Source organism: Macaca nemestrina, chromosome 3, assembly GCF_043159975.1.
Source record: "Macaca nemestrina isolate mMacNem1 chromosome 3, mMacNem.hap1, whole genome shotgun sequence".
NCBI lineage: Eukaryota > Metazoa > Chordata > Mammalia > Primates > Cercopithecidae > Macaca > Macaca nemestrina.
This window is the reverse complement of record NC_092127.1, coordinates 59,496,851-59,521,944: the sequence shown is the minus strand read 5'-3', so window position 1 is coordinate 59,521,944 and position 25,094 is coordinate 59,496,851. Positions and strand designations below refer to the sequence as shown.

General features: G+C 35.0%; 1 long non-coding RNA gene across 7 annotated transcripts in view; it reads right to left on the bottom strand.

Annotated features, from left to right (window-relative positions):
* Positions 1-16,926, bottom strand: part of LOC105486079 (uncharacterized) — a 66,097-nt gene extending 49,171 nt beyond the window's left edge. For 6 of the 7 annotated variants that reach the window (XR_011620968.1, XR_011620967.1, XR_011620965.1 and 3 more), the window contains exons 1-2: positions 16,832-16,926; positions 14,112-14,206 (exon numbers count right to left, since the gene is read on the bottom strand). This is a non-coding gene — a long non-coding RNA (uncharacterized lncRNA). Of the gene's footprint in view, positions 1-14,107; positions 14,207-16,831 lie in introns of all 7 variants that reach the window. The other variant, XR_003019016.2, reaches the window with a different exon arrangement.
* Between the last annotated feature and the right edge of the window lie 8,168 nt (positions 16,927-25,094).

Below are 25,094 nucleotides of genomic sequence, written 5' to 3'. Positions count from 1 at the left end.
AGAATTCCTGAGTCCTCAAGTTCACAAGAATGTCCTTATATTAATTATACAATTGAATTATAACATTGTTTGTGTAGAATAAAATTGAAGCATATTATCTTTCACCCAAATTATTGACACATGTATCTTTTTTTTTTAGTTGGTTGTTCTTAAAATGCTTTGTAACATTGGGGCTAATGCAGAGGTCTTTATTTAAAATCCCAACCCTTCTAAGTCTGCCTAGTTGCTATTGGGTGAATTCCTGGGACTCCTATTTGACCCATAGCCTCTCTTTCATGCCATATACGAATTACAAATTATTTATAATTGCTCTTAGGAAAAGCTCAAAATCTTCAACACGGCCTACACGTGATCTGATCCCACTAGATTCTTCTGCTCAAATTTGCCATGAGCAAACATAAACATCTCTGTCCCTAGTTGCTTAAATAAGAGGAGATATATTACTTTTAACCAAAAGATTTCTGTAACAAGGATACTGTTTTCATCAGACCAAACTAAGGTCTAAGAAGTTCAATAAGATAGAAAGTCCCCAAACTAATAATGCCTCATTTCTTACTACCACTCTTTCAACATTGGTCTGGGCACAACTGTCAGTGTCTAAGACAGAAAGGAAGTCAAAGATTGTTGTTCTGCTCTTGAGGAGCCATGTGAATCAAATCCTAACCCCAGTGGCTCCAACTTATCTTTTTTATGTGTTAATTTTATACTTTCTGTAAATCTAGGGGCTGACACTCAGAAATGCTCCTCTCTTTCTACCTATTATGCTGTCTGGGAAGTTGCTGACATCACTTCAGCAACTGGCAGGCAAGAGAGAAGCTGTAAAACTGTCTACAGACTGGGTTTCACAGAGCTTCAGGAAGTTTGGGATTGGCTGCTAATGTTTCAGCATTAGTTAATGTCACCATTTGTAATGGGAACCAGAAGCATAGCAGGATTTTGAGATGGCATGTATCATAAAATAATAGAGAGGCTAGAAAAATTAAAATATAGTCCTGCTTCATAACATCTACTGAAATAATATCCCTCTGTGCTTTCTTATTTTAAACAAATTTATTATTTACTAATACTCCTTTACTTATTTTTCTAGAGTAATCGACAAAAATTTAGTTTTGCATTGTCACAGGCAAGGCGAGAATTAGTTCGTTTTTCCATCAATGGATGTAGGCTACTTTTAGCATTCCATCATAACTTTAAATCTGGAAGAAAAAGTTGTTTCTCTGGGTACTATGGTGCATTACTAAGGCTAAATCCCAGGTAGCATGGTGTCCTTGACATTCATTAACATGAATATCGTATATATATTCATGTATATATGTATATATGCATGCATGCATAAATAAATAAATATATATATGCACGCGTGTGTTATCAATGCAAATAACTTTGTCAAATCAGTATTAAAAACTTGACTTAAAATGGCTAAAGTAAGGGCACTTTTACCTCACAGAATCCACAGTCTGTAAGTAAGATAGGTCTAAGTTCTAGCTCCATTTATCTGATCTTTCAACTCCTTTTCCCTCATTGGTATGCACTTTGTTTCATTTTATTTCCTCAGACTACATTTTCACATGGTCATAAGATGGTTGTTAGTGGTAAACAAGGCTGTGAGCTCCCTGGTTCATTTCCAGTACAAGTAAAAGAAAATTCTGTCCCAGAAACAATAGAACATAACATTCTTTCATTCAGTGTCACTGGTCCAAATTAGGTGAAGTACTCATATCAGTAACCATCATCAGAAAGTAATATACACTGATTGATGTTAGAACAGATTCCCTAACCAATTTCTGACAAAAGAGCTAAGACATCTATGCTTGATGTAAACTAATACAATCCCACTCCTGGTGTTGGATTAAGGATCAGCTTCCACTGAGTCACATGGGCTACTTGGGAGCTGGTGGCTTCTGAAGAAAACTGGGATTTTAGGAAAGATTGGTCACTGTAAAAACAATAGACAATCTCTTCTTAAAGAAAAATTTATGTCTCATTTGAAAGAGTTCTGAGAACAGCCAGATGAGAAGCAGATGAGAAGTTTATTTTCTAATATCTTACAGAATATTGGTTAGAATGTACCTAAGAAAGCCTCTGTAATGGCACAGCTCTGACTTCTAAACTTAAATCCATTTCTACCTGCTTAGTTGAGTTTGGCCACATTACTTTTCTGTAAAATGGGGAAATGATATTACTTACCAAATAGGAAAGTATTTTTCTGTCATTAATTACTTAAGTGAGATAATTCATGGGCCTGGCAACAAATGCTGACTTTATTTTTGTTATTATTGACTTTTCTTAAAATTTAGAAATGTCATTTGAATAAATTGTTTCCTGATCATATTCCATTATGTTTCCTACAATGTTTTAACCAACTCCTTGGATAGTTTAGCTCCTTCTTCATTTTAGGAAATTTTTTTTTCCTCTTTTATTTTAAATTTGAAATTTTTTTAATGTTATATTTGCCCTATTGTCTTCTTCAGAGGCATAATCATCTCTATGTGTTGTATTCTACAATTTGATTTCCACATCTGTCATTTTGTTTCTAATCATTCATCTTTTTATTATTTTTGTTTGTATTACTTTGACTTTCCTAACCTTATTCTGCACATAACTGATTTGGTTTTGTGCATGGTCAATTTTAATCCTCACTGTTTCTAATATGTTGTTTGGTTGAGAGATGATACTGCTTTGCTTTTTCATTTTTTTTTCCTGACAACTTCTTTTACGTTTTCTTCTGTTGTTTTAGCATATCACTTTTAAAAACTAATTTCATTAAGTTAATGTTTTTTAAAATTATTATTTCTTGACATTGTTAAGAAGTTGGCTACACTTGTTTTGGGTTTAGGTGGTTAATCAATTTCCAAAATGGGCTCTTTATCTGTTTTTCTGTTTTGTTTTTGTTTTTTAGACAAAGTCTTGCTCTGGCACCCAGGAGGGAGTGCAGTGACGCAGTTATGGCTTACTGCAACCTCCACCTCCCAGGTTCAAGTGATCCTCCCACCTTAGCCTCATGAGTAGCTGGAACTACAGCTGTGTGCCACCACACCTAGCTTATTTATTTATTTTTTTTAATTTTTTTTTTTTTTTTTTAGTAGAGACAGGTTTCACCACGTTGCCCAAAATGGTCTCAAACTCCTGGACTCAAGCAATCCACCCGCCTTGGTTTCCCAAAGTGCTAGGATTACAGGCATGAGCCACCGTTCCCTGCCTGTATTTGTTGTATGAAACTTCTTTTTGTATTTATATATTGCTCTATATGCCTTATCAAATTAGTCTTACTTGTTTTCTCCTTGCATGTTTAACTTTAACTGATGAGAGTGTGGGTCTTTTGGTTTCTAGTTAGTGTGAGTGAATTATCTATGGCCTTGTTTAGGTGGATGAATTTTAAAATCTGGTCTTGAATCGAACTTGAAAGCTTGAGGACCAGATGTACCTGGTTGTTATTATTATTTTTTTTTCTTAATTCTGCACCAGGAAGTACCCTACCCAATTTGATGAGTGTCTGTCCTGTTAACTTTTCCTGTAACACACAATTCATATTAACCAGTCAGCTATGAGCATGTCCACATGCACAAACTAAAAAACCTAGAGAAAATGGATAAATTCCTATACAAGTCCCAAGATTGAACCAGGAAGAAATATAAATTCTGAACAGGCCAATAACACGTAATGAAATTGAATCAGTAATTAAAAAAAAAAAGCCACTACCAACAAAAAAGCCCAGAATGAGATAGGTTCAGAGCAAAATTTTATTAGAGTTACAAAGAAGAGCTAGTACTAATCTTATGTAAATTATACTAAAAAATTGAAGAGGAGAAATTCCTCCCTAACTCATTCTATGAAACCAGTATCACTCTGATAGCAAAATGAGACAAGGACACAACCATAAAAGAAAACTACAGGCCAATATTCCTGATTAACATAGATACAAATATCCTCAAGGAAATACTAGGAAACTGAATCCAATAGCACATCAAAAAGATAATGCATCATGATCAGGTTTTACACTAGGGAAGGAAGGATAGCTCAAAATATGCAAATCAATAAATGTGAATCACCACATAAACAAAATGAAAAACAAAAAACATATAATCACTTCAATCGATGCAAGAAAAGCATTCAATAAAATCTAACATCATTTCATGATAAAACCTTTAACAAATTAGGCATTGAAAGAACATATCTCAAAATAATAGCCATATGTGTAGGACAAACCCACAGCCAACATCACACTGAATGGAGAAGGGTTGAAAGCTTTCCTGCTAAGAACTGGAACAAGACAGGGATGTCCATTCTCACCACTCCTATCCAACATAGAACATAGTACTGGAAGTCCTAACCAGAGCAATTAGGCAAGAGAAATAAATAAAAGGCATCCTAAATGGAAAGAGGAAGTCAAATTATTTCTGTTTACTGATAACATGATCTTATACTTGGAATACTCTAAAGACTCCTCCAAGTGATATCTAGACTTAATAAGTGACTTCAGTAAAGTTTCAGGATACAAAATCAATATAAAAAATCAATAGCATTTCAATAAACTAATAATGTTCAAACAGAACCATGTCAAAAACTCAATCCCCTTTACAATAACAAAAACAAAAAAAAGTCAGGAATACCTTTAACTAAATATGTGAAATATTTCTATAAAGAGAAATATGAAACACTTGTGAAAGAAATAATAGATAACACAAATAGAAAAACACTGCATTTTAATGGATTGGAATTGTTAAAATGACCATACTTCTCAAAGCAGTATACAGATACATCACAATTCCTATCAAATTAGCAATGCCATTTTTCATAGAATTAGGAAAAAAATCCTAAAATTCATGTGGAACCAAAAAAGAACTTGAATAATCATAACCAAAGCAATCCTAAGCGAAAAGAAAAAAAATGGGAAGCATCACATTTTCTGACCTCATTTTACACTACAAGACTAGGGTAACTAAAAACAGCATGATACTGGTACAAAAATAGACATATAGATCAATGGAATAGAATAGATAATGCAGAAATAAAGCTACATTCCTACAATGAACTGATCATCAACTAAGCTTAAAAATATATAAATATTGAAAATATAAAAATTGAAAAGGACATGCCATTTAATGAATTGTTCTGGGAAAATTGAATTGCCATATGTACAAGAATGAAAGTAATCTCACCAAATACGAAATTAAATATTAAGACCTGAAACTGTAAAAATCTTAGAAGAAAACCTAGGAAAAACTCTTGTGGACATCAGCCTACACAAAGAATTTATAACTAAGAACTCAAAAGCAAATGCAACAAAAATGAAAATAGACAAATGGCACTTAGTTAAATTAAAAAGTCTCTGCACAGGAAAATATATAATTAGCAGAGTAAACAGACAACCTACAATTGGAAGAAAATATCTGCAAACTGTGCATCCCAAAGAAAACCCCAATATCCAGAATCTACAAGGAACTCAAACAGCTCAACAAGAAAAAAACAAACCCATTAAAAGTGGGCAAAGGACATGAACAGGTATTTCTTGGAAGAAGACACATAAGCAGCAAACACATGACAAAATGCTCCATATGACTAATCATCTGAGAAATGCAAATTAAAACCACAATGAGATATCATCTTATACCAGTCAGAATGGCTATTATTAAAAAGTCAAAAAATAACAGCTATTGGTGAGGATGCAGAGAAAACGGAACACTTATGCTGTTGTTGGGAATGTAAATTAGTACAACCCCTATTTGGAGATTTCTCAAAGAACTGAAAATGAACTACCATTTGACCCAGCAACACCATTACTAGGTATCTATCCAAAGGAAAATAAATTGTTAAATCAAAAAGACAACTGTACTTGTATGTTTGTTGCTGCACCTCTCACAGCAGCAAAGTCATGGACTTGATATAAGTGTTCATCAACACATGATTATATAAAGAAACTTGTGTGTGTGTGTGTGTGTGTGTGTGTGTGTGTGTGTGTGTGTGTGTATGCACCCTAGAATATACTCAGCCATAAAAAAGAATGAAATCATGTCTTTTGCAACATGAATGGAGCTGGAGGTCATTCTTCCAAAAAAAAAAAAAACACTTGGAAACAGAAAGTCAAGTAACGCATGTTCTCACCTATAAGTGGGAGCTAAAGAGTGGGTACACATGAACATACAGTGAGAAATAAGAGACACTGGGGACTTCAAGAGGAAGGTGGGTGGGAGGAAGGGAGAGGGCTGACAAATTACTTACTGGGTCAATGTTCACTATTCGGGAGATAGGAACAGTAGAGGCCCAAACCTCACCATTATGCAATAGATTCACATAACAGACCTTCACAAGTACCCCCTGCACGTATAAAAATAAAAAATTAAATAAAAATAATAAATGCAAGAGCAAGAAATGGTGCAGTATAGAACTGTAAAATTTTATAACTTCACTAATACAACAGTTAGCCTATCAAAACTGTCACAGTCAACTTTGGGGAAACTACAGAATACAATAAATACCAAACAATAACCATGGTGTGCTTAATGCAGAAAAATGCTACTGAATCTTGTTAAGAAAATTTTATTACGTTATTTCTGACTTCGTAAAGAATTCCCCATTTCTCAGCTTAGTATGGGCAATTGAGCAGTGGCTCAGATTTCTGCTGTGGCTTCCTGGTGCCATACGTGTAAATAAAGATCTCTCTCTCTCTGTATGTATGTATACACACACACACATGCACATATATACTTACATAACTATATAAATATATGTGTGTGTATATAGATTTTTATTTATTTATTTATTATTATTATACTTTAAGTTGTAGGGTACATGTGCATAACGTGCAGGTTTGTTACATATGTATACTTGTGCCATGTTGCTGTGCTGCACCCATCAACTCGTCATTTACATCAGGTATAACTCCCAATGCAATCCCTCCCTAGATTTTTATATATACATATAACTCAGTCGTTATAGTACACACTTCTAGTTAATAGACTCATGTTGTAAGTGGTTATCATTTAAACAATGTACTGACTTTTATTTTGTTTTTGTTGCTGCCATTTTATCTGCCAACACTACTCTTTGGAAATAATTTCCTGCCTTTATTTTATCTTTTGTTGGGACAAAATGGGAAAATGTTGCATTTTGTTAGCCCTTTTCATTCAACAATGGGGATGTTACTTATTTGCAGTGGAAATAAAAGGTATTTTGGAGGATATTTAGTTTACTCTTATTACATTTTTCCCAAATTATTTATGATTTGATGTCTCATATCAATTAGGAATATTCAGAGAAACATAACAGAATACTGATGAATAATAGCTTGAGCAACTGAATTTTACAATTACTTGATAACAGATATTTCAGAGGAACGCTGATTAGTGTATCTGCTAAATGATGTCATGGCTGACACCTCTTCCTTCTCTTGATCTTTCCCTCATGACTAGAAGATGCCATCACAGCTCCAACAGAAAATTAGAATATTTTTTGGTGAAAGTGAATGGCCCAAAAGAATATATCCCCAGGTACTAAGCTTTTATAATTCACTGGTAAAATACCTAAGCATCTGCCCATAATAAAACAATTAGCAAACTCTGTTTACATACAAAGAACTTCCCTAGTACACCACCCTTAAATATGAGCTATCAATGAACATTTGAAAAAAGCTTTTAAGAGGAAAAGATTACTATAAAAACATGAGATTATTTGGTATTTCTCAAACTGCGTGGTAGGTATATGGGTTTCAGTTATTCTTCTTTAATTTACATGTAGATAATACACAAACATATATTTATCCATTATTCATTTTACATTGAAACACATGTTTAAAAAAACTTGATGGGTTGGGCGTGGTGGCTCACGCCTGTAATACCAGCACTTTGGGAGACTGAGGCAGGGGTATTATTTGAACTCAGGAGTTTGCAAGCAGCCTGGGCAACACGGTGAAACCCAGTCTCTAATAAAATATAAAACAATTAGCGGAGAGTGGCGGTGTGGGCCTGTAGTTTCAGCTACTTGGGAGGCTGAGGCAGGAGAATCGCTTGTAGCCGGGAGGCGGAGGTTGCAGTGAGCCAAGAGCCAAGATCATGCCACTGCACTCCGTCCTGGGCGACAGAGCGAGACTCAGTCTAAAAAAAAAAAAAAGTCCGATGGTAGTATAGAAAGGAAGGCCAGCATCAACCCATCTTGTTTTCTGTATTAGTAGAATAGTGTTTCATCTCTACACTTACTAGGTGGTGAGGCTATAGGAGGGAATAAGTAGATTTTGCTTCTTCTGTGCTGGAGGCAGGTGAGGGAGAAAAGAGTTATGACTGGTGTTTCCTGAGCAAAATGACAGTGTTTGCCACAAGGGCTCATGTGGATTCCCAGCTTACTTGCAGCCCAAGTTATGAAGTCTGCAACCAAGTGAACCAGCCTGCTTAAAAGCTCCTGAAGCTTACAAATTTGATTGCAAACATGCCCTCGCTAATCATGTTCCCTTTGCTTAGAATATCCCTCACAGCTTTCTCTACCTATAGAAATTGTACTCAATGCTCAAGACCCAGAAACTGTCAAAGAGAAACTTCCACATTAACACATCACCTCTTCCATGAACACCTTCCCAATCTTACTCATTACTCTTGGTTAGAATTTCTCTCTTCTTTCTTTAAGATATTACTGCATTTTTAAAAGTGTATTACTGCATTTTTAAAAGTGACTTTTAAAATGTTTTACGTTCTGGTGTGTATTAAGGTGATTTCTCTGTATTTGTTATCATTCTCACTAGACTGCAAGCTCTGTAAAGTTTGTCTTTTTTCCTGCTTATCTCTTCCAAAGCACATCACGAAGTGCTTGGCACAAAGCAAACGCTCTTTTTTGTTTGTCTCAATAAAAGTTGTTCAATTGGATGCATCTTAACCAGAAACTTGATTTATGTTTAAAAACACTTATTTGGGAAGAAATGAAAAAAATATAGGTATATATTTGTTATTTGTAAGACTTCTATGAACACTTAGGTTAAATTCATCCACTTAGGTACTCTTATTTATATTTTATTCCTTAAAAAATATGAGTAGTCGACATTTATCCTTGCATAATTTCAAGTACTTCAGTTACTGAGGAAACTATGAGTGGATGATTTACAAAGGGAAACACCAGTTTGATTCATCTTTTTTTGCTCAGTCTCGAGGTTGACTTGCTTTATCAGGTAGATGGCCTGTTGAACAGGGTTTTAGAGTTCCCCACTGACACAGAAGTCAGAGACATTCTGTAGTGACTGCATCTACGGATGATAAATAATGCCGGGATCCACGCTTCCTTTATATGTCTTTTTTGAAGACAGACTAACCTTTAAAGCTGTAAGTTACAATTTCCCACTGTCTACTGAGCTGCCAACAATAGGATGGGTCCCCTGTGTTCAGCTGAACTAACCAAAATTCTAAAGTTCAAAAGAAAGAGATGGTGTTTCTAGCTTTAATGTTGTCTTCTACTTTTCCCTTTCTTCTTTTAAAATCTTATAGCTACACCTTGGAGTTCCGTGGCTTGTTCCACATTGCTGAACATTCAATGCCCAGGGTAAGGTAAACACAATCCTTTATAATCCTTTCCCAATCCCTTTTGATTAAATATGTTCCACGACTCTGTCTAAGTGAGTGCAAAGGGGCCAGTAAAGCTGCTTCAGCTTAATTGTTGTTGGCATTCTTTTTCACTTGGGGCCTTAATGGGAAGCTTCTCTTTGACATTTTTTTTTTTTAGCAGTAAACCTGCCGTGAATTCCCATATACTTTGTAGGAATGTTTCCATTAATTTGAGAGTCTATATTTTCCCCCTCTAAAGTAACTACCTAAAAACAAAATGAAAGTCAGTGTTAGGAATTCTTGGTGAGAATCACAGGACACCAGATGCCATCATTATAAATTTTAAATGTTACAGGTTACTTCTGAGAATAAAAGAATATGTGTCTAAGTATTTTAAGGATACATAGAATGTATTTATATGTATGTATATTAGATACAGTAAAATTTCAATATTAAAATTTTATTGAAATTAGATTTATACTATATAGACATATATGATTTAAAGTTTTTATTTTGTTTAAGTAATTTGTTGGTTTGTAATAGAAATTATTTCTTTATTTGACAATTTAAAAAATTTTAGCAAAATGGGTGAAGGACTTCAGTCTAATATGTGTGCACTCTTTAAAAAGAAGAAAATCTTCAAGTGGCATGAATCAGTATTAAACAAAGTACATACTTCTTCTAACTCAAGTTTGTGTTAGACTCAGTCAATCAAAAAAGTATCAGAAGGCCAGAACTTTATAATAGAAAATTTATTAAGGTATCACTTTAGTCTATTTAACTATAAATTCTACTAACTATGGAAGGCTGTAAAACGATTTAGTTTTTCTTTTTAACATTTTGCTTACAATTCTTGCATAATGTATACGTGAAAGGTTTTGAAAATTTTAGCACCTGCTCTATTTAAAAGTTTAGTTTAGCTCCTAAAATATCTTCTTATCCATTAACATAATCAAAGCATTAGCTGAATACAATTTTTCCTAGAACAATGATTCAAAGGCCTACTGAATTTTTAAACAGGTGCTTATACTGACACCTTCTAATTAGAAGCTTCTTATATCAGAATACTACGCAAAGTTGATGTCCTCAACTTTTTTTTCCTTACATACCTAGTTACCTACAAAAAATTACAATACTCACTTATTGTAAACCTAAATTTTTAGTTCTACTTAGAAACATTTCTTTAAGAGGGGTTTATGAATAGCTTATAAAGTATATTTTTTAAAACAGTTATTGATATAAATAAAAAACATGGCCTATCATCACCAGTCTATGAAAATACCATTAGAAACATTTTCTTAAAAACCCAAATTGTTATGGTTCCACTCTCATTTGTCCATGTGAACTCTAACTTTCTGAATCACTCCTTAGCAGCAGCTTCTCAGTCCTTTGCTCAGATGGTAGCCCTGTTACCCAGGCAGAGTCTTTTGCTGCTGTTCTTTCCTCATATCATACTATGTTACTAAGTTTTTGCTGAAATTCAGCCAAGCCCTTTCACCGTACAAGCCAGAAGGACTCCATTGTCCAGAAGGACAATGGGATTTTAAACGACTTTTCTAAATACTGCTCTGGGGGTCAAAGTCATTTCCAAAGGCAGAGAAGTTCTTCTGGTTTTTGCCACCTCATACAGCATAAACCCTCCTCTATTCCCACCTTCCAGTGAACACAACTCCCGACGATGGGCCAGCTTCCCTTTTAAATTTTCAATGAAAAAGAAAAGGGGATGTAATTTTTTCTGTTTGTTTGCCTTTCTTCTTTTCTTTCTTTCTTTTTTTTTTTGGTTTGTTTGGTTCTTTTTTGGTTACAACATCCATTTCAGGAAGTTTCTAAAACCATTAATGTTGCAAAGAGGCCTCTAAAATTCAAAAGCAACTGATTATACTTTTTGAGATGAGGAAAGAGACAGTTGCTTTCATTAAAGCTTTGACCTTGATATTTACTTCTTCATAACATCAGACTAACTAGGAGAAGTCAGTATTGGAAAATGACATTAGAGCTACTGGAATGTGTTCACATAGTGGTGTAATGTAGACACTTACCTTCACAGAAAATGATTTATCCTAGCACTTTAAATAATAACCGTTAAATTATGTATTTTATCTTTGAATGGTAATGTAATTCAAAGACTTTTTGATATTGCAAATAATATTAAAATGTGAAAAGTCTTCATGACAAAATCAACTTAATTTTGCAGAATGAGTAAATAGAAAACATAATTCTTTGAGTTATGAAGGTAAAATTGAAATTACAAGTAAATATGGATTCCATATCTTAGGGTCATCAGTAATTATATAAGATATAATTATGGAGAAAAAGAGTTATCTTGGTGTTTTGTGCTTCTGTTGATTTTGGAATTTGCAGTTATACTAAGTACTAAAGAGACACAATAAATAAGTGTATCCCATTTGTCATGTCCCTTTAATATTCTTTAATTTGGAACAGACAAGCTCTTCTTTATAATATTTTATAATTTGAATGCTTCTGATGTTTCTCATGATTTAATTCAGTTTATTTTGTTTGGGGGAGAAATCCCACAAACATGATGTCAAGTGTTTGTCAGTGCATTGTATCAGAAGGCGTATGCTATTGAGTTGTCCTATTACTGCTTATGTTAATTTTGATGGCTTAGTTAAGGTGGTATCTGTCGGGTTTGGAAAGCTTCTTTCAAGTCTTACTTATTTTACTGTACAAACTTGAGGTTTACATGTACTTTGTCACCAGATCTTAAGAGTTGACCATTTTAAATAGCTTCAGTGGCAAAATATAAACAGAGAAAATTTAGAATGTTAAAATCTAATTATAATTTAAGAAAAAAGAGCCATAAAAATATGAGTCTCAATCATTAGGTAGTCAGCTCCCCCAAATTGGGGATTCTTTTCTATCGTGCAGGAGTTAAACGGGTTGTTTGTTATTCCAGGGACAAGTTCACTTTATTGAATATGTTCTTAATCATCTTGTCCAATATCTACCTGGAAGGCTAATAATTATAGTGACTACACAAACTGTACAACCATGAATGTAACAAAATCTTAGTGTTTGTCTCTCATTTGATTTTGAATTTTTTTCTCTTCTTTTACATTTATTTTGTGGGCTAGGTAGTCTATATCTATCAGTCTCTGGATAAAAACTTGAGAGGGCATCAGGGTTTTCTGGTTACTGTTAAGTAATAAAAATGTCAACAGGGCGTGGTGGCTCACGCCTGTAATTCCAGCACTCTGGGAGGCCAGGGCGGGCAGATCACGAGGTCAGGAGATCAAGACCATCCTGGCTAACACGGTGAAACCCCGTCTCTACTAAAAATTCAAAAAAATTAGCCGGGCATGATGGCAGGGGCCTGTGGTCCCAGCTACTCAGGAGGCTGAGGCAGGAGAATGGTGTAAACGCGGGAGGCGGAGCTTGCAGTGAGCCGAGATGGCGCCACTGCACTCCAGCCTGGGCGGCAGAGCGAGGCTCCATCTCAAAAAAGAAAAAAAAAAAAAAAAAAAGTCTATGATCCTTTTAATTAAAAAAAAAAAAAAAAAAAAAAAAAAAAACAGTTTTGTTTCAGTAACCAAATGCCTAGTACTTCGTAGCAAACACAATGAACACGGGTTAAAGTGAGCCTTTTCTCTTCTCAAGGTTTTCATAATGAGTTGTGAAGTCAAGAAAAGGATAGATCATTTTTTGCTCATTCAGCAGTTTTACTTCCTGTCTGCCATATTGCTAGATGCAATTTCTGAATTTGCTAAGCTTATATCAAATAGAGGTTGAAGGAGGGTTTGAGTAGGTAGAGAGAGATAAGCAGAGCAGGAAAGTGTTTACTCAAGGGTGATTTTGGTAGTGATCTAGCATCCGTGCACTTGGTTCATGGTAGATATTTATAGTTCATTATATCGGTCATGGATGTCTTCATGAATTCTTTGGAAACATCCATTATGAAAGTTCTCCATTAGTGCCTTATTTGAATCATGATTATTTTCAATTGTCTGTTAATTTTTTTCCCCTAATATTTGTGTTATATCTGAGTCTGGTTCTGTCCTTTGGCAGTGTCTTGTTCATCTTGCTTTTTTGTATGTCTTGTAAAGTTTTCTTTTTTCTTTTTTTTTTTTTTTTAAAGTTAGAAATCGTATATAGGATTATAGAAACTAAAATAAATAGTCTTAGTTTCTAAAGTGGTATGCCTTTTCTTCTGATAGGACTTTAATTTGGGAGTTTGAGTTGATCTATCCAGGCTCTCCAGGGTTTGCTGTATTGCTAGTGCCCCTTGCCACCTACCATACAGAAATGTTAACTGTTTCTGGAGAAAGATAACATAATCCTAGACTTTAACTTATTTTCACAATTTTTCAGATACAATACTCTGACCATGAAAAATAATCAGTTGAAGACTAGGACAACTTGAGCAACCAAAAGAAGAAATAATATCTGCTATAGTTTAAATGTGTTCCCCAAATTTCACATGTTTGAAACTCAATACCCAAATGTATATCCTGATAGCATTTGGAGGTAGAGTGTTTAAAGGTAATTAGGATGATAAAGTCATCCAAATGGGGAACCCATGATGAGGTTGATTGCTTTGTTCAGGAACAGAGTCCTGAGCTGGCACATACTTGCCCTTTTGCCATGTGATGCTTCTGCCATGTTATGATGCTGGAAGAAAAGCCTCACCAGATGTGATCTCTCTACCTTGGACTTCCCAGCCTCCAGAACTGTAAAACATAAATTGGTTTTCTTTATAAATTGTTCAGTCTGTGGTACTCTGTTATAGCAACAGAAAATGGACAAAGAAAATATCCAAAAAACCATCTCCAGAAAGACTCTAAGTATTGGAATTATCAGACACAGGCTTAAAGATAATTATATTTGCCTTATTACAGATATAAAAGACAATTTTAACAGAAGATTGAAAAGGAAACAAACAAAAAGAACAAAACATTTTTCAAATAAGATAATATACTAACTATAAAGCTAAACAAATTTATAATTACTATAATACAGTAATTACAAACCTAAAACAACATAATTAAAAGTAAAACTGCATAAAATACATCTATAGCAATCATCACGTGCAGTACCAGGTTATTGGCTTCTAATATTTTTCTCCAACACAAGGAACCAGGGAACCTCAGAGAAATGGCTAATTGTAGGGATGGTAGAGGAAATATACAAAATGAGCCTGGATCATCTTGTAGTGCCAGAATATAAGAAGACAGAAAATCAACCAAACAGAAGGATTAGTATGTTAAAAGGACACAGGAGCCAAATAAAAGAGGTCCCAGCGGCAAAATCGGAACAATGTGAGTCACATGATAAATAAAATGGCTTTGGATTAAAGCTCAAAGTATTAAATAAATATTTCTAATTCCATACTGATATAAAGATATGATTGAATAGATAAATAAATGGGGAATAACAGAAAACTCTTTCATGACGAAGAATTCGGAATAATTTATTTAAATATTCTGCCCTAAAGGAAATGGAGACTAATTATTCAGTGTTTCAGTGTAGGTTGCACATAGTGACTTGCTTTCCAAAAAGGAAAGGGATAAAGAGCCCTGACAAATACTACTTCAGCCAGGCAGTGAAGGTCAACATGAGCAGTTACAAAACATGTTAATAATATGGACCCTTGATATGATGAAATGAAAATAGTACTTTACCTGCTTGATCTAACAAGCCCTGTCTAAACATGAAATAAAATCCAAACTTCATATAAATTCCACAGGGGCATTCTACAATGTATTTGACTTCTCAAGGTCATCCAAAAGAAGAAACATTTGAGAAAATGTCACAGGCAAAGTAACTTAAGGATATATGAAAGTTAAATGTAATGTTTTCCTGGATAGTATCCTGGGAAAATAAAAGGGTGTTAGATATAATCTTAGAAAATCTGAATAAACAATGACTGATAGTTAATAATACTGCATTAACATTGGTTTATTAATTGTAACAAATGAACCATGTTAATATGTGGTGTTAATAAAATAGGAAACTGTAAATCTAAAATTGTTTTTTAAATTAAAATCTGTTAACAATATTTTTAAGCCTCAATAGATAGATCAGCAGATTTAATGTAGCTGAAAGAGAATATGAAGACAGAGTTGATGAAAATCTATGCAGAATAAAGCATAGATTGACAAAGGGGTGGAAAATACAGAGGAGAAGGTGAGAAACACAGAGGATGGAGAGAAATAGCTGAACTTAAATGAAATTAGGTTTCTAGGAGAAAAGCAGAAAAAGAAAAGGAATATAAGCAATGAATGATGAGAAATAAGATTTTTCAGGACTGATATTAAGACACAGATTTATTCTCTATTAACCCAAGTCAATTTAAATATGAAGAAAGCTATACAACAAAAGTTACCATGAAATTGCAGAAGAACAGAAACAAAGCGAAAATATTAGCAGTCAGAAAGGAGTATAATGCATATACCATTTTGAAAGGAGTGACAGACAGACTGAGCAGAATTTTCAGAGGAAATAACAGAAACCAGAGGACAATGTATTGATATTTTCTAGATGTTAAAAAAAAAAAAACTATAAACCTATAAGTCTATATCTAATAATATGTATCCTTTTAAGAATAAAAGTAAAATACAGATTTTTAAAGGATTTTTTCTTAGTTTTCAAAAACTAAGAAAACTGGCACCATCAGCTTCTCTTAAATGGAAATACAAAAATATATTTCTGGCTTATACTGAGATCATGGAGGATGACAGGTAGGACTAGATTGAAGCTCTGACTTGGCATTGGAGCAGCGTGTGGAAGCTTGCATCATGAATTTATGCTCCAGAGCAACTGCAGGAATAAATCAGGTAACTTCAGAGGACCTACAGACCCCGTGAAGGAGCCAGATTTCTCCTGCAGGACCCAGGAGACAACCCAAATACTGTGAGTACCCAAACGTAGAAGTGGGAAACGGAGATCGTCCACCCCCAAATACTCACCCCCACTAGGGAAACCAAAGGCTTAGACTACGGGAGAAGATTTTGACTTTACCTGAAGCTGAGTCAATTTAGAGAACTGAACAAAATACAGAAAGTAGTGGGAAAAGCCCTGGGACCTCAGTGGGTCCCCTAGTAAGCTGTTTTTGCTTGGCCTCACAGGGGTCCTCCAGGAGGGGGTGTGAGATGCTGGGAAAACCCCACAGGGAGAAGGAACTCTCCAGCTGAACTTTCTAACAATTTGAATTGATCAAGAAACCTCCTGGCCAGAACTCAGGGGAGGGCATGAATCCAGTGTAGGGACTCCACAGGCTGAGGCAGAATGAAAGCCATGTTTGCTTTTGCAGCTGGGAGGCAGGAAGCCTGGGGCAAGTTCTCAGCCCTACTCACCCACTGCCTGGAAACAGACTTGGTGCTGTTGGGAGTGGGCATGGTGGGAGATAGACTGGCCCTTTGGATTGTGTGGGAGCTGGATGAGGCCTGTGACTGCTGGCTCTCCCCCATTTCCCTGACAACCTGTGTGACACAGTAAAGACAGTCATAATTCTCCTAGGAACATAACTCCATTGACCCAGGAACCTCACCCCTCTCCCATATAGTAGCTGCAGGAAGACCTGCCCAAGGAGAGTCTGAGCTCAGATGATGCCTAGCCCTGCCCCCACCCAATGGTCCTTCCCTACCCATCCTGGTAACTGAAGACAAAGGTCATGTACTCTTGAGAGTTCTAGGCCCTGCCCACCAGCTGTTCCTCCCTGTACTACCACAGCTGATGCTTTCTGGAAAGTGACACTTTCTGGCAGGAGGCCAACCAGCACAAAAATATTGCATTAAACCACCAAAGCTAAAAACCTTCACAGAGTATATTTCACTCCCCTGCCACCTACACTGGAACAAGTGCTGGTATCAATGGCTGAGAGACCCAGAGATGGTTCATGTCACAGGACTCTGTACAGACAATGCCCAGTACCAGCCAGAAGCCTGGTAGACTTGCTGGGTGGCTAGATCTGGAAGAGAGATAATATCACTTCAGGCAAGGTGCGGTGACTCACGCCTGTATTCCTGGTACTTTGGAAGGTCTAGGCAGGCAGATCATGGGGTCAGGAGTTCGAGACCAGTCTGGCCAATATGGTGAAACCCTGTCTCTACTAAAACCACAAAAAAATTAGCCAAGTGTGGTGGTGCATGCCTGTAATCTCAGCTACTTAGGAGACTGAGGCAGGAGAATTGCTTGGACCTGGGAGGCGGAGGTTGCAGTGAGCCGAGATTGCACCACTGCACTCCAGCCTGGGTGACAGAGTGAGACTTTGTCTTAAAAAATAATAATAAATAAATAAAATAATAAATAAATAATCACTTCAGCTCGGCTCTCAGGAAGCCACATCCATAGGAAAACGGGGAGAGCACTACATCGAGGGAATACCTTATGAGACAAAAGAATAACAGCCTTTGGCCCTAGACCTTCCCTCTTACAGCCTACCCAAATGAGAAGGAACCAGGAAACCAACTCTGGTAATATGACAAAGCAAGGTTCTTTAACACCCCCAAAAAATCACACTAGCTCATCAGCAATAGACCCAAACCAAGACAAAATCCCTGATTTACCTGAAAAAGAAATCAGGAGATTAGTTATTAAGCTAATCAGGGCCACACCAGATAAAGACAAAGTCCAATGTAAGGAAATAAAAAAAAAAAAAAGATACAAGAAGTGAAGAGAGAAATGTTCAAAGAATATATGGCATAAATAAAAAACAATCATAACTCTAGGAAACAATGGACACACTTATAGAAATGCAAAATGCTCTGGAAAGTCTCAGCAATAGAACTGAAGAAGGAGAAGAACGAAATTCAGAGCTCAAAGACAAGGTATTTGAATTAACCTAATCCAACAAAGACAAAGAAAAAAAAAAAAAAGAAAATATGAACAAAGCCTCCAAGAAGTCTGGGATTACGTTAAATGATCAAACCTAAGAATAATTGATGTTTCCGAGGAAGAGGAAAAATCTAAAAATTTGGAAAACATATTTGGAGGGATAATTGAGGAAAACTTTCCCGGCCATGCTAGAGACCTAGACATCCAAATACCAGAAGCACGAAGACAACCTGGGAAATTTATCACAAAAACAAACATTGCCTAGGTATAGCATCATCAGGTTATCTAAAGTTAAGATGAAGGTAAGAATTTTAAGATGTGAGAAAAAAGCACCAGGTAACCCATAAAGGAAAACCTATCAGATTAACTGCAGTTTTCTCAGAAGAAACCATACACACTAGAAATAATGGGGATCCTATCTTCAGTCTCCTCAAACAAAACGATTATCAGCCAAAAATTTTGTATCCAGTGAAACTAAGCTTTATATATGAAGGAAAGATAGAGTACTTTTCAGACAAGTGAATGCTGAGAGAATTTGCCACTACCAAACTACCACTACAAGAACTGCTGAAAGAAGCTCTAAATCTTGAAACAAATCCTGGAAACACAACAAAACAGAACCTCTTCAGAGCATAAATCTCACAGGACCTATAAAACAATAATACAATTTAAAAAAACAAAAACAAAAACAAAAAAAAACAAGGCATACAGGCAACGAATAGCCCAATGAATGGAATGGCATCTCCTACCTCAATACTAACATTGAATGTAAATGGCCTAAATTCTCCAATTAAAAGATATAGAATTGCAGAATTGATAAGAATTCACCAACCAACCATCTGCTGCCTTCGAGAGACTCATCTAACACACAAGGACTCACACAAACTTAAGGTAAAGGGGTGAGAAAAGACATTTCAGGAAAATGGACACCAAAAGCGAGCCAGAGTAGCTATTCTTAGATCAGACAAAACAAACTTTAAAGCAATAGGAGTTAAAAAAGACAAACAGCAATATTATATTATGATAAAATGCCTTGTCCAACATAAAAATATCACAATCCTAAACTTAAATGCACCTAACACTGTAGCTCACAAATTTATAAAACAATGACTAATATACCTAAGAAATGAGAGAGTCAGCAACACAATAATAGCGGGGGACTTCAATACTCTACTGACAGCACTAGACATGTCATCAAGATAGAAAGTCAACAAAGAAACAATGCATTTAAATTATAACCTGGAACAAATGGACAGATATATACAAAACATTCCATCCCACAACCACAGAATATACATTCTATTCAACAGTGCATGGAACTTTCTCCAAGATAGACCATATGATAGGCCACAAAATGAGCCTCAATTAATTTCAGAAGATTAAAATTAAATCAAGCACTCTCTCAGATCACAGTAGAATAAAAGTGGAAATCAACTCCAAAAAAAACCTTCAAAACCAAACAAATACATGGAAATTAAATAACCTGCTCCTGAATGATCATTGGGTCAAAAATGAAATCAAGATGGACATTTAAAAATTCTTCAAACTGAATGACAATAGTGACACAACCTATCAAAACCTCTGGGACTCAGCAAAGGCAGTGCTAAGAGGAAAGTTCATAGCCTTAAATGTCTACATCAAAACATCTAAAAGATCACAAACAGACAATCTAAGGTCACATCTCAAGGAACTAGAGAAACTAGAACAAACCAAACCCAAACCCAGCAGGAGAAAAGAAGTAACCATGATCGGAGCAGAATTAAATGAAATTAAAATGAAAAACAGAACAATACAAATGATAAATGAAACAAAAATATGGTATTTGAAAAGATAAATAAAATTGATAGACCATTAGCAATATTAACCAAGAAAAGAGAGAATATCCAAATAATCTCAATAAGAAATGAAACAGGAGATACTACAACTGAAGCCACAGAAATATAAGAGATCATCCAAGGCTACAATGAACACCTTTATGTGTATAAACTAGAAAACCAGAAGAGATGGATAAATTTCTGGAAAAATACAACCCTCCTGGCTTAAATCAGGAAGAATCATATATCCTGAACAGACCAATAGAAAGTAGTGACATTGAAATTGTAATTTAAAAATTGCCAACAAAAAAGTCCAGGACAAGATGGATTCACAGCAGAATTCTACCAGACATTCAAAGAATAGTGACAATATTCCACAAGAAAGAAAAAGAGGGAAACCTACCTAATTCATTCTATGAAGGCAGTATCACCTTTATATCAACCAAAACCAGGTAAGGACATTTAAAAAACAAAACAAAACAAAACAAAACAAAACCTACAGACCAATATTCCTGACAACTATAGATGCTAAAATCCTTAACAAAATACTAGCTAACTGAATCCAAGAGTATATAAAAAAGACAATCCACTATGATCAAATGTGTTTCATACCAGGGATACAGGGATAGGTTAACATATGCAAGTCAATAAATGTGATACAGCACTTAAAAAGAATTAAAAACAGAAATTACATGATCATCTCAATAGATGCAGAAAGAGCATTCCACAAAATTCCAGCATCCCTTTATGGTTAAAACTCTCAGCAAAATCAGCCTACATGGAACATACCTCAATATAATAAAAGTCATCTATGACAAACCCATAGTCAACATAATATTGAATGGGGAAAAATTGATATCATTCCCTGTGAGAACTGGAACAAGACAATGACACCCACTCTCACCACTCCTCTTCAACATAGTACTGGAAGTCTATGTTTCTCTTGTCTGACAAGAGAAAGAAATAAAGGACATTCAAATTGGTAAAGAGGAAGTCAAACTGTCACTGTTTCTGATAGTATGATTATATACCTAGAAAACCTTAAAGACTCTTTTAGAAAGCTCCTAGGACTGATAAAAGAATTCAGCAAAATTTCCAGATACAAAATTAATGTACACAAATCAGTAGCTCTTCTATACACCAACAGCGACCAAACTGAGAATTAAATCAAGAACTCAATCCCCTTTACGATAGCTGCAGAAAAAATAAAATACTTAGGAATATACCTAACCAAGGAAGTGAAAGACCTCTACAAGGAAAACTACAAAACACTGCTGAAAGAAATCATGGATGACACAAACAAATGGAAACACATCCCATGCTCATGGATGGGTAGAATCAATATTGTGAAAATGACCATACTGCCAAAAGCTATCTAGAAATTCATTACAATCCCCATAAAAATACCACTACCATTCTTCACAAAATTAGAAAAAAATAATTCTAAAATTCATATGACCAAAAAAGAGCTTTCATGGCCAAAGCAAGACTAAGCAAAAATAATAAATCTGGAGGCATCACATTACCTGATTTCTGACTATACTATAAGGCCAAGGTCACCAAAACAGCGTGACACTGGTACAAAAATTGGCACATAGACCAATGGAACAGAATAGAGAACTCAGAAATAAACCCCAAAACTTACGGTCAACTGATCTTCAACAAAGCAAACAAAAACATACAGTGGGAAAAGGACACCCTTTTCAACAAACAGCACTGAGATAATTGGCTAGCCAGATGTAGGAAAATGAAACTGGATCCTCATCTCTCATTTTACACAAAAATCAACTCAAGATGGATTAAAGACTTAAATCTAAGACCTGAAACTATTAAAATTCTAGATGATACAGTTGGAAAAATTCCTTTAGACATTGGCTTAGGCAAGGATTTCATGACCAAGAACCCAAAAGCAAATGCAATAAAAACAAAGATAAATAGTTGGGACTTAATTAAACCCAAGAGGTTTTGCATGACAAAAGGAACAGTCAACAGAGTAAACAGACAACCCAAATTTCTACAATCTATACATCTGACAAAGGACTAATATCCAGAATCTATAATGAACTCAAACCAACAAGAAAAAAACAAATAATAGACAATTATCAAAAGAAGGTATACTAATGACCCATAAACACATGAAAAAATGCTCAACATCACTAATGAATAGGGAAATGCAAATCAAAACCACAATGCAATATCACCTTACTCCTGCAACAATGGCCATAATCAAAAACGTAAAAAAAAAAAAAAAAAAAAAAAAAAAAAAAATAGATGTTGGCGTGAATGTAGTGAAGAGGGAACATGTCCACACCACTGATGGGAATGAAAGTAGTACAGCCACTATTTTAAAAAGCATGGAGAATCTGCAAAGAACTAAAAGTAGAACTACCATTTGATCCAACAATCCCACTACTGGGTATCTACCCATAGGAAAAGAAGTCATTATAAAAAAACATACTTGCACACATATGTTTTTAGTAGTACAATTCACAATTCCAAAAACTTGTAACCAACCCAAATTCCCATCAATCAATGAATGGATAAAGAAATTGTGAGAGATATATACGTGTGTGTATATAAATAAATATATGTATATGTGTGTGTGTGTGTGTATGAATACTACTCAGCCATAAAAAGGAATGAATTAATGGCATTCACAGTGAGCTGGATGAGATTGGAGACTATTATTCTAAGTGAAGTAACTCAGGAATGGAAAACCAAACATTGTATGTTCTCATTTCTAAGTGGGAGCTAAGCTATGAGGATGCAAAGGCATTAGAATGATACAATGGACTTTGGGGACTCAAAGGGAAAGGGTCAGAAGGGCATGAGGGGTAAAAGACTACAAATAGGTTGCAGTGTATACTGCTCAGGTGATGAGTGGACCAAAATCTCACAAATCACCACTAAAGACTCATGTAACCAAACACCACCTTTTCCCCCAATAACCTATGGACATTAAAGAATATTTAAAAAGTGTATTCCTCAGGGAGAAGAAATGTTATCCCAGATGAAAGGTTTAAGATATAAAGTAATAAAAATACTAAAAAATTAAAAAATTAAAATGGATATTTACAGGAAAGGTGCTTCAAAACATTAGCACATATTTAAGAAGCTAATAGCTTACATTTTGAAGCTATTTAAACTTATAACTGCACTTGGACAAGTGGAACACACTGTTGCATCATCTTGTAATTTAACAATAGCAATTAAGTGAAAGATAGAATTTGTGGTGATGTTGAAAAATACCAATTAATATTTGACTTTTATAAGTGAAGATTTAATGAATATTTTGACCTAATTTTGGATGTTTTCCATTGCAGAATTTATGCTTTGCCCTTCCTTTCCCTATTACCACATATCTAGTATTTTAGATAAGAAAATCAATCTCCTGTGCTCTCTGAATTAGTGGAAAGCTTGAGCTTTGCAACCCTGACTTTCACACATGAGCATCCATTTTAGCCCCATCCCTTAGACACTACACCATCTCAACTTACTGTTACTTTTTTTTTTTCTTTTTCCTTTCCGGACTGGATTGCACTTATTCTGCTCTCTCCAGAAATTCCTGGTGTGAGTAATAAATTTTTTCAATTTTCAAGGTGTGTGAAGTGTCATCAGCTTTGACATCTGATTTAATACTTGAGAAAGGGCTCATTTCCCTCCACTGGGTGACCACAATCTTTAGAGAAATGACTAAATATATAGTTAAGAAGTATGTAACTTCCTGGCTAATGGAACAAAAAGTGAAATAATAAAACATAATCAATCCAAATAAGATAGAAAGTGGGCAACATGCAGCAGACAGTACAGGGGAGGCAAATGGAATTCAAAAATATATCTTACTCAAACCAAATGTATCAATTATTACATTAAATATAGTCTAAATTATTTTGTTAAATGATAAAAATATTTCAGAATAAAACTATTAAATATATACAAAGTGAAAGGAGGAATATAGAACACAATACTACAGAAGGGATAGCCACAACTGACAAAGATCTACCCATTATAACATAATGCCAAAATTTTTAATTTACTAGGCAACTAAATGATATACTATAGCATAACATAATGATAAAACTTTTAATTCACTAAACAGTTGAGGACAATATACCATATCACATAATAAAGATTAAATTGTCTAAGGATGATACAACCATAAATCTGTATGAACCTGATAATATGCGTCAAATGTGTAAAGCAAAAATAGAGGAGATGTCAAAGGAACAACATATGAATCCATAATCAAAATGAGAGCATTTAAGATGCTGCTCTAAGGATTGAGTCAAAAATTCGTAAGAAAATAAAACATTAGAACAACCTGAATAAATATGGCCTAAGAGTGAAAGAATCTTGCACCTAGCAATTGCAGGATATGCACACTTTCCTTATGCCCTGGTACATTTACTAAAATTGACCATATATTAAATATATTAGGATTCGCCAGAAAAACAGAATCAATAGAATATGTATGTACACATGTATGTATGTATGTAGAGGGTAAGAGACAAAGAGAGAGATTAATTTACTTTACACAATTGGCTCATGGCATTATGGAGAAGGCCTGCAAGTTCAAAATCTACAGAGTAGGCTGACAGGTTGGAGATTCATGGAAGAGCTGATGCTGAAGTTTAATTTTGAAAGCCATGTGCTGGTAGAATTCCCTCTTATTCAACAAAAGTCAGTCTTTTGGTTCTATTTATGCTGTCCACTTATTAAATGAGGACTATACACTTTATTCAAAATCCATTGATGTAAATGTTAATCTAATCTAAAATTCCCTTACAGAAACATTCAGGATAATGTTTGACCAAACATCTGGGCACTATGGCCCAGCCAAGTTAAAGAATTAGCCATTACACCAGACCATAAAGCAGGTATCAGTGAATTTCAGATGAATGACCCCATATAAATTTTTTTCTCTGAAAGATGTGAAATTTAGAAATCAAAAACAAAACATCGTCTGAAA